This window comes from Meleagris gallopavo, chromosome 2 (genome assembly GCF_000146605.3).
Source record: "Meleagris gallopavo isolate NT-WF06-2002-E0010 breed Aviagen turkey brand Nicholas breeding stock chromosome 2, Turkey_5.1, whole genome shotgun sequence".
In the NCBI taxonomy this organism is placed as follows: Eukaryota; Metazoa; Chordata; class Aves; order Galliformes; family Phasianidae; genus Meleagris; species Meleagris gallopavo.
In genome coordinates, this window is record NC_015012.2 from 39,863,547 (window position 1) to 39,871,982 (window position 8,436).

The window sequence follows — 8,436 nt, forward strand, 5'->3', positions numbered from 1 at the left end:
TTTTTTTTTGTGACTGGATATCTTTTCTACACAACTCATTAGCTGCAGAAATGATATCCAAGAAGTTACTTGAAGAAGCAGAGCACGGAGACAACAAAGGTGAGAAATGTTTTCACGGAAGGAGTTGCTCTCACATGTATGTCTGTGTCCCACACCATGGTGGAGATTACCCTTAAATAGGATCTATTCATTTGCTAACCACGGTTTGATCCGTCTGTGGATCCCAATCGGCAACTCAGTCTCACCAAGTCCCTGAAACACTGTTGGCATTGTTTACTTATGTGGTACCAGGGAAAAGCTGGTGTTACTGTTATTTAGCACCAGCTCTCTCCAGGCTGCCAAAATCCTTGTGCCAAAAGAGAAAGGTCATTTGAACCTCACTGTCTGACAAAACAAGCCCAAACTGTCTACTGTGGGAACACACTTTTTCTTGGCTGATCCCATTCTGCAACCAGAATGGGTAATGGCAAGCTCTTCCCCTCCTGCTGTGTTTAGAGGTGAGTCCTAAAATCCCAATGAATCATTTTGTTTGTCTTGTGACGCCTTTTATTTTTGAACAGACATTCTGCCTTTTGTTAATGACAAAGAAGTGGTCCCTTCCTTCTCTTGGAAGGAGTTCCTTTTGCAGGCAGCGCGTGCGTGTGGTGGCTGATGGAGCGGCGGCAGGCTGGGCACCAGAGCTGCGCTGGCCCAGCTTGGCAAGCAGAAGGTGATAGTTTCAAACTGCTCTCTTTTTCTCCAAATATCTAAATCAGTTTTATGCATTGCTGATGAGACATTTATGTGCCACACAGTAGGAGTCACAGTCCACAGAAGTCTGATTCCTACTTGTTATATGCCCCTCCATCTAATTCTTTGGACACTGAGGCTGTGTTGGAGTGATTGATCGTGGGGAATAAAAGTTAGACTCCTAAATCCATGTTTTTAGATGCTGAGTGCCTACAGCTCCCACTGCTTGGAGAGGACACTGAGACTGAGGAAAAAAAAAGCCTGCCTTGGGCAGCCACAGGATCACTTATCTATGGGCGTGAAGCTGTGGACTTTGTTTAGTTTCTGCCTTCCACACAAAAAGTAGTATGCGAAGATGCTCCCGAGGGAATCATACTTCGAGGGAGTAATTTGGGGCAACTCCTAAAGTTAGGAATTATTTTGCAGTGAGTAGCAAAGATCTTGTTGGGGGTGAATGCTGACAAATGTTAAGTCGCTAAGTCTTAGAAAGCATTCACTCTTTTAGATGTAAATTCCCTCCTGATCCAAGCATGGGTGGCTGGGAAGCACCCCACCTCACATGGTAAGCCATACTGCTTCTTTGGTGTGAACAAGGAACATACAACTAAAGCTTCAGTGATGACACTCGCTGTTTGCTAATGTGCATTTGAACAATTGCTGAACTAGTTCTGGCTTGTCTCCTTCATGCAATGCCTAAATGGTGAAAGAGCCGATAACCTTAATAAGAGGGCAAGAGTATTGGCTTGGTGGTCTAACCATCAGCTTGTTTTATCTCTATACTCTGGGGCTGTAGATGTAAATCTAGGCAAAACCGATACTGCCTTCAACTATTCTGAAACTGATAAGTCAAGCAGTTTGCTATGCAGAACCAGCTGAAGCATGTAGCACATAGTACTTCTTATAAAAATAGGGGGTTACTTGGAAGGATGCTGAACAAACATCCTTTTCTGCGAATCAGGCTAGCTGCTACATGCACTTTGACTTCAGTTCCTCAGTTTCTTGATATGCAATATGCAGTATTGTGCATGATTTGAAAGCCCCCTGGGGCATCTGTGCTGTATAAATGTAAATGTGATCAATTCTGTACAAAGCAAAGGAATAGCACGGCTGTTCTTTAAGATATGAACAGTTCCACTTCTTTCCATGTCTGTCTTGCTCTTCAATCCAAAATAATCCAAAAATAATCTCTGCTTCCTGTCTTTGGTGGTGCTGATGGGCTCTCTTCCAACACTGTTTACCTCATTTAGTTTTTCATGAAAGTCTTTCCGTGATAAACAAATCCCATAAGGAATAGTTGCGTGACCTTCAAGAGGGTATCTCATCCTGCTGTTAGAGGCAGCACTACTAGCCAGTAAGCAAAGTATTCAGGCTGTAGCACTTTGTTTGCAATATAACACAGCTGAGCACAGGCACATTTTTTTGTGACCTCAGGGGTTCATGTAGATTTCCCCCTTGCATGTAGATGAAGAGTGATAAATATTGCCTTACTTCATTAGGGAAAAAACAATAAATCATTTTGGTCAAAGTACCAACAGATGCAAACCATGATGGATCCTCACATGGGTTATGTTCTTGAAGAATAGCTGAACATAACTAAGAGGAAGCTTCTATTATTAAATCCATGAAACAGCTCTGCTTGCTTCTTGTATTCCTTTCACAGATGACCTCAGCGACCAGAGTTCAAAACAAAGAACAAGACTGAAGAAAGTCTCACCCTGAGTGACTGGCTGCTGTCCATACATATTCTTTAAAAACAAAGGTGCTTTCAATGCACGGGGACAGAGGATAAAAGAACAAACATGATGGTGCCTTGCATTTCAAAAGAATCTCTTTGCAAATGCTTCTGATCTACCGAGGGCTAATATTCTCCAGTTCTGTCTTCCTTTCCAGGAGGAATGCAGTGACACTAGTAAGTAAATGTACCTGCAGCTTACAAACAGGTGAGCATACCAGAGGCTGTCAACATGAAGACTTTGTGTGTGAGGGCTAGGTTGCAACCATTAGTGACTGCTCACAATTGCCAAACTCTGGTGCAGCACTTCCCTGGTTTGTTACGGAGCGTGCTTGCTGTATTCAGATTTGGCTTTGTGCCCAGAGCAGCCTGTTTTTTGCTTTTCTGTTGCAGGATCATGGAGAATATTTTCCAATAGGATGGGTAGCTCAGCAGATAATGCACTGGCCTTTCAAAGCTGGGTACATAGTTCAGATTCATCTTGATGTCTCAAGCAAAACGACATCAACAGTCCAGGCAATTCTCAGTCTTTTCTAGATATGATTTTATAAGCTAAATTTGAATTTGAATTTGTCTCTGATTCCCCCTGCCCCCACCAGATTGATTATAGTTTAGAGAGAAAAGCTAGCAGGTCCTTGGCTGGACAATTTTAATGTGATCACCCTCTCCTGCTTCTGAGTTGCTATCCATACCTTCTTCTCTCTCCTACACCAGAGTTTGAAATCTATTGGTTAATGGGACCTCAGGAGCAAGGAGGAGTCTTCTTATTTTGCCCTAGCAGAGATGAAGATGCCCTGGCTTGACCCCAAGACGGGGCTGTCTGTCTGCCTGTGCCACCGCACAATACCAGGCATCAATCTCTCTCTCAGACTGCTGAATACATCTCAGCCTGATGACTTCCTCTCTCAGCCTTGTTGGCTGTTCAAAAAAGATCACCTCTGGATTCCCGAGCTCACCATAGCCAAAAATCTTACAGCTCTCTCCTTGGGAGGTCTGTCTGTGTCATCAGCCCGGAAAGGTAGTTGGCAGGGCACATGGATGATGAGACAGCTGTATACCGATCCAATGGGCCTCCAGGATTGCCTGCAGTGTCGATGGCTCCTGAATCCCACCTAAAAGAAAAGCTCCCTGCTTTTACTGGTCTCACATGCAATATTGATCAACAAACAGGCACCACAGTGAGCATCCATGGCAAGCACTCCTGGAGCACTGACAAGTGTGCATCTCCCAGCCAGTACAGCCTTCATCATGGTACACAACTGGACTTACCCAAGACAAGGAAAACTATAAACAGCTGACTTTTATCACACAGAACTACTTCAGGACTCACTCCGTTGCTGTGAATGGCAATGATTCACTGTCCCCAAAAGCCTTTGGAAACTTGTTGGCTTGTTGACCAGTGTTACAGTCCCTAACATGAGCATATGATGTGAAACCCCAGAGAAAGGGTCTAAGTTAGCGGATGAGCTGACCATGCATGCCCTGTGCTCAGCCTCTGAGCTGATGGAACACTCTCTAGCTTAGGTGTGGCAACCATATCTCAGTGTGGTATTGAGCTAGAGACAGCTCAAGCTGAGTGCTATTCCTGTGATCTCACCTACATACAAGACCTTCCTTCTTTTCTGGTAAAACTGAGCTCTGTGTGTACTGAAAAAAATAGTCCAGGTCCAACTCATCTATTCTGGGGGAACAGAAGGATTCAGGACATCTCTCCATCAAAGGTCTGGCAAAAGAAAAGCAGAAAAACAGCCAAAAGCAGTGATGTACACAAAACTCCTAGGTTCATTGGAGTTTTGAAGAACATAAAAGTATCTCCTAAGGCAGATGGAAATATCTGTTCTTCTTCCTTCACAGGACCCATTGTCCTGTGCCCATGACATAAACATGGGATTTGTACAAATTTCTTTATCATCACAATCTGTCTCCATCCCTCAGTTTCCTCATGCCATTCAGAGAATTTGTCCATACAGAATATTTCTTAATCCTCCAGATAAACGGCATCATGCTTCCCTGTTTCTCTGTCTTTATCTCCCTTTTCCTAACATAAGTGAAAATCCTGTTGGGCAGGACAGTTCTTTTTTACTATATTTGTACAACAGGTAGCCCACTGGCTTTGTAGTCCGTTATTGGGAACACGGCCAGCAATGCTGACCTTTTCATGAAGATGAATAATAGGATTTTCTAGCATGCCATTGTTTTTCCAATACATTTCTCACATTGCATCTAACATATACACAATTTCTGTCTCAGGTCCCTTTGATTTATGCTCTCAGGAGAAGGATTCACTCAAACAAAAATGCCCTTCTGAAATGTGATTACATAGTCTTGCCCAACAGATGAGGTGGAAATTGAGCAGCACCATAAAGCGTTACGTGTGGTTCTGCAAACACTGATGCTCCCAAGTTCTACTCATTTACTTCGTTTCCCTGTTGTGGTTGGAACTAGTGTCACTCTGTGAAGTGCTGACACAGAACTCCCAGCAGACCGTGGCTTTGCTGAGTCAGGAGGAGAAATAAAAGAGAGCCTGTGAGGCAGGAGACCCACTAAGTTTGTTAGGTTGGTTAGACTGCTGGGTTTATATCATATCCGAGTGGGCACTTACTCTCTGCTGTTTCCACTTCTGTGGCAGTTCATTTGGACTCTGCTTTGGGTGTAAAGCTCCACTGCTCTGGAATCTTTGTTTTTCATCTAAGCTTGGCTTCCTCTTCTATTGTTTGGGTTAGCTAACGGGTTGCTGTCGTCCTTCTCAAGTCCCTGTAACCATTTTTCATCTCCCTTGTTTTTTTTTCCACAGAAAAGTCAGGAAGAAAGGCGTTTTCAGCAAGGCCTCTCTTCTTGCCGGGTTTCGTGCACTGACTTTAATCATTGCTTTGCCTGGAAAAGGGAAAGAGCTTTTCTTAGAATGTCCTACAGTGGTGTGCAAGGACTTCCCCCCATCTCCCTTCCTACTCATTAAAGCTCAATTGTTGACTGCTCCGGGGTCCCTGTGGGTAAAGCTTTTTTGTAATGTCAATTACCTTGAGTTTATGAGTTAGGAGCTGGAACTGGAAAAAGGAATCCTTCATTTAGCTGTCACTGGCATATACTGCAGTTCACTCGGCCAAGAGGAAATAGGGATTAAAGGCCCGATCCTGCTCTGGCTGGACTTGGTGTCATGGCTCCTGGTGAGAACAATGGGAGAAGACCCCGGCCTCAGATGAGAGGGTAGCCCTAGCTGGGGTGCTCCCCTGCTCCCCCTCTCCCTAAGTGAATGATGGTAATTACTGCAGGAGAGTCTGTGTGGTGCACTTCCTTCAATTGTTCCCAAGACCTTATTTTGCTCGGTGCTCAGAAGGGGTCATTTGTTTAGCTGGATAGCAAAGCTTGTCTGGAATGACTTAATGTGTTCCTGAAGCACTTGAAAAGATGTGTGATCACCATGGGGAAAGGCAGAGAGAGTGACTGGACATGCTCTTTGCGTGTTTAGGCCCATCCTGGTCAAAATAATAAGGACGGTTTACAATGTTGGAGTCAAAGAGCCACATTTTTGATGAAGTATAAAGCAGCCGTGATCCCACCTCAGCCAAAGACACATACCAGGATATTCTGAGACAGTGTTCAGGTGCTCAGGTAAAGGAATCAAGGTGGTTCACCTTGCCACTGGCTGGGCTTTCTGAAGGGAAGTTGCTCCAATGGAAGATCACTTTTTGTGTAACACTCTGGACAGCTGGGTCCAGCAGAGCTCAGGATGCTGTGTGAGGATATCTTGGGTGCTCTGTGGAGCAGGGACCTGACTTGCAGACTAGGTTTGATCTCTGTTGCTCTGGAGATATTTATTTGGTGCAGTATGGCTCTGTTAGGGGAGAACATGAGAGTTCTTGTCAGCAATGCAAAGCTAATGGAGGTTCACCTCACATGCCTTTCTTGTCACTGGGATGTGCAGTTCCAATGCAAAGAAAAATCCCAACCCTTTTTATGACCTCACAACATGCTGATATAATCAAATGGATTTTCAGTTCAGTGTGCAAAGCTGTGATTGCAAACACATCTCTGTGTTGTGTTTATTCTCCCACCACGGGAATCTTTTGAATCTTTTTGGAATTATCCTTGATGACATGAGAATGCAAACTCTTAGAAAACCAGCAGCTCCACACAGTCAGAAGTATAAGTAAGAACAGTTGGAAAGTTCTCAATCCAGGGGACTGTAACTTTTCATAATGACCATCCTTTGCACATTCACATTCCATTTGAAGGCTAAGTTGCTGGGCAAGCATGAAACAAATCTGTGAACACCTTCAGTGAGGAATACTAGAGTTATTGCTTTTCTTTTTAGAGGAGGAACGTTAAGGCACACAAAGAAAAGCAAATGCTGAAAGTTGTGCTGTGGATCTCTGATTTCAGTAAGCCCTGATGGGAGATGAAACCTGAGGAGACTTCCATGTCTGAATCTCCAGGGCATTTTTGTTTTGGAAATGTGGAATGATCTCATCCCACTTGAAATAGCCTCTTCTAGCTTCTCTTCAAATAGCTGCATGTTTCTATTAAACTCTCTTTGCAGACAGATGTGGGTTTTTTGGTCTTTGAATTGCCATGAAACTTCCTCGTTTGTAGGAAGTCACTGATGATGCATAAGCCACCTTGCAGCCTGAGTTCAAAACTTAATCATAATTTTAAGGATCTTCTTGAGAATTTCAGAAATGTCATTACATCCGCTGTTTTTTGTAGTGGCCCATGAGTACCTTTTGAGGAATCAGTTCCTGTGGATCCCCAAAGTTCAGTTACATCAATTACATCATTAAAAACCTTGTAAGCAGGCCTTGCTTTAAGGCAGGAAATACCTCACTATGTTTGAACAGGCCTTAGATTCCTCTATTTCCAGGCAGCAAAACTTCCACCAAAAGAGTTCACAGTGAGAATGCATTTTGATGGCATCTCCTTAGTAACCAAACACTGAGATTTTACTCCCAATGTAAATTTTTCTACCTTAAAATAATTTCCTGAGCTTCTGAATTTAATAAACAAAATATTAAAGGACAATGCTGTTTTTTCACTCATCACTCTTCATTATCCTTTGACTGTGACAATCCCCCAAAGCTACTGAGTGCTATTGCGTACAAGCGAGTTGCAGTGGCACAGTAGATCACCACTGTCAGCTGAGCTGCGGTAACCTAAGTAGCTGTTTGCTGTGAATGCTTTTGCTATGCCCTAGATGTGAAGTAATGCTGTTAAGCTGAAAAGTTGATGAAAGAAGCTTAAACTAAAACAGATTAAAAATGCAGACATGGACAGCTACAGAGATTTGGCTGACATGTAGTAACTCCTCAGGCCCCATACGGAGCTTGTTCACAGACTCAGTCTGTTTACCATGAAAGCAACAGGTTGCAAAGTATAGACAGCACTTTTTGAAAGACTGTTATCCCAATGTGTTGCATGTTTCCTTCTGTCATCTCCAAGCTTTTCTAGATGTAGCTGAAAGGATTTATTTGATCTTACCAAATGTAGTTTTTATGTGTACCAATTGCTCCAGGGTAAGACAACGGCAAATATTTTTATCCAAGCAGTCATATTTTGATGAGGTGCCATGGAATCTAGAGTTCAGAGGGCAAGAGCAGGAGTCACAAAGGATCTAGCTGTGTTGTAATTCCTATCAAGCCAAGGGCTGTATGGTGACCTTGGGTGTGACATTTGATCAGTTTGCTCAACCTTAGGCAAGAGGCAGCAGAGCATTCCCTTATATGCCCAAGTATCTTTACCTTTTGAAGTAATGCTTCTGTTCCCCTAGCACAAGTATATGTTGATAGGTTATTATGCTGATTCCTGGTGCACTGCTAGTTAATAATCAGCATTATTATGAGTGTTGTGAAGTATACTGATTTGTTAGTAATAAAAAGACTCTTTTTAATAATAATGGGCTGATCTATTAAATGAATGTGGATGTTGAGTGCGACATTGCCAGACTCTGCAGTTTTGCCTTGGGACTTGTCCTCTTGATATTT

At 43.2% G+C, this 8,436-nt stretch overlaps 1 long non-coding RNA gene across 1 annotated transcript; it reads right to left on the bottom strand.

Annotated features, from left to right (window-relative positions):
* Positions 1-4,625: 4,625 nt before the first annotated feature.
* LOC109366024 lies at positions 4,626-6,235 on the bottom strand. The gene is made up of 3 exons (XR_002112011.2): positions 6,094-6,235; positions 5,479-5,622; positions 4,626-5,335 (listed from the first exon to the last, which is right to left on the bottom strand). It is a non-coding gene; the product is annotated as an uncharacterized LOC109366024 (long non-coding RNA).
* Positions 6,236-8,436: the final 2,201 nt, after the last annotated feature.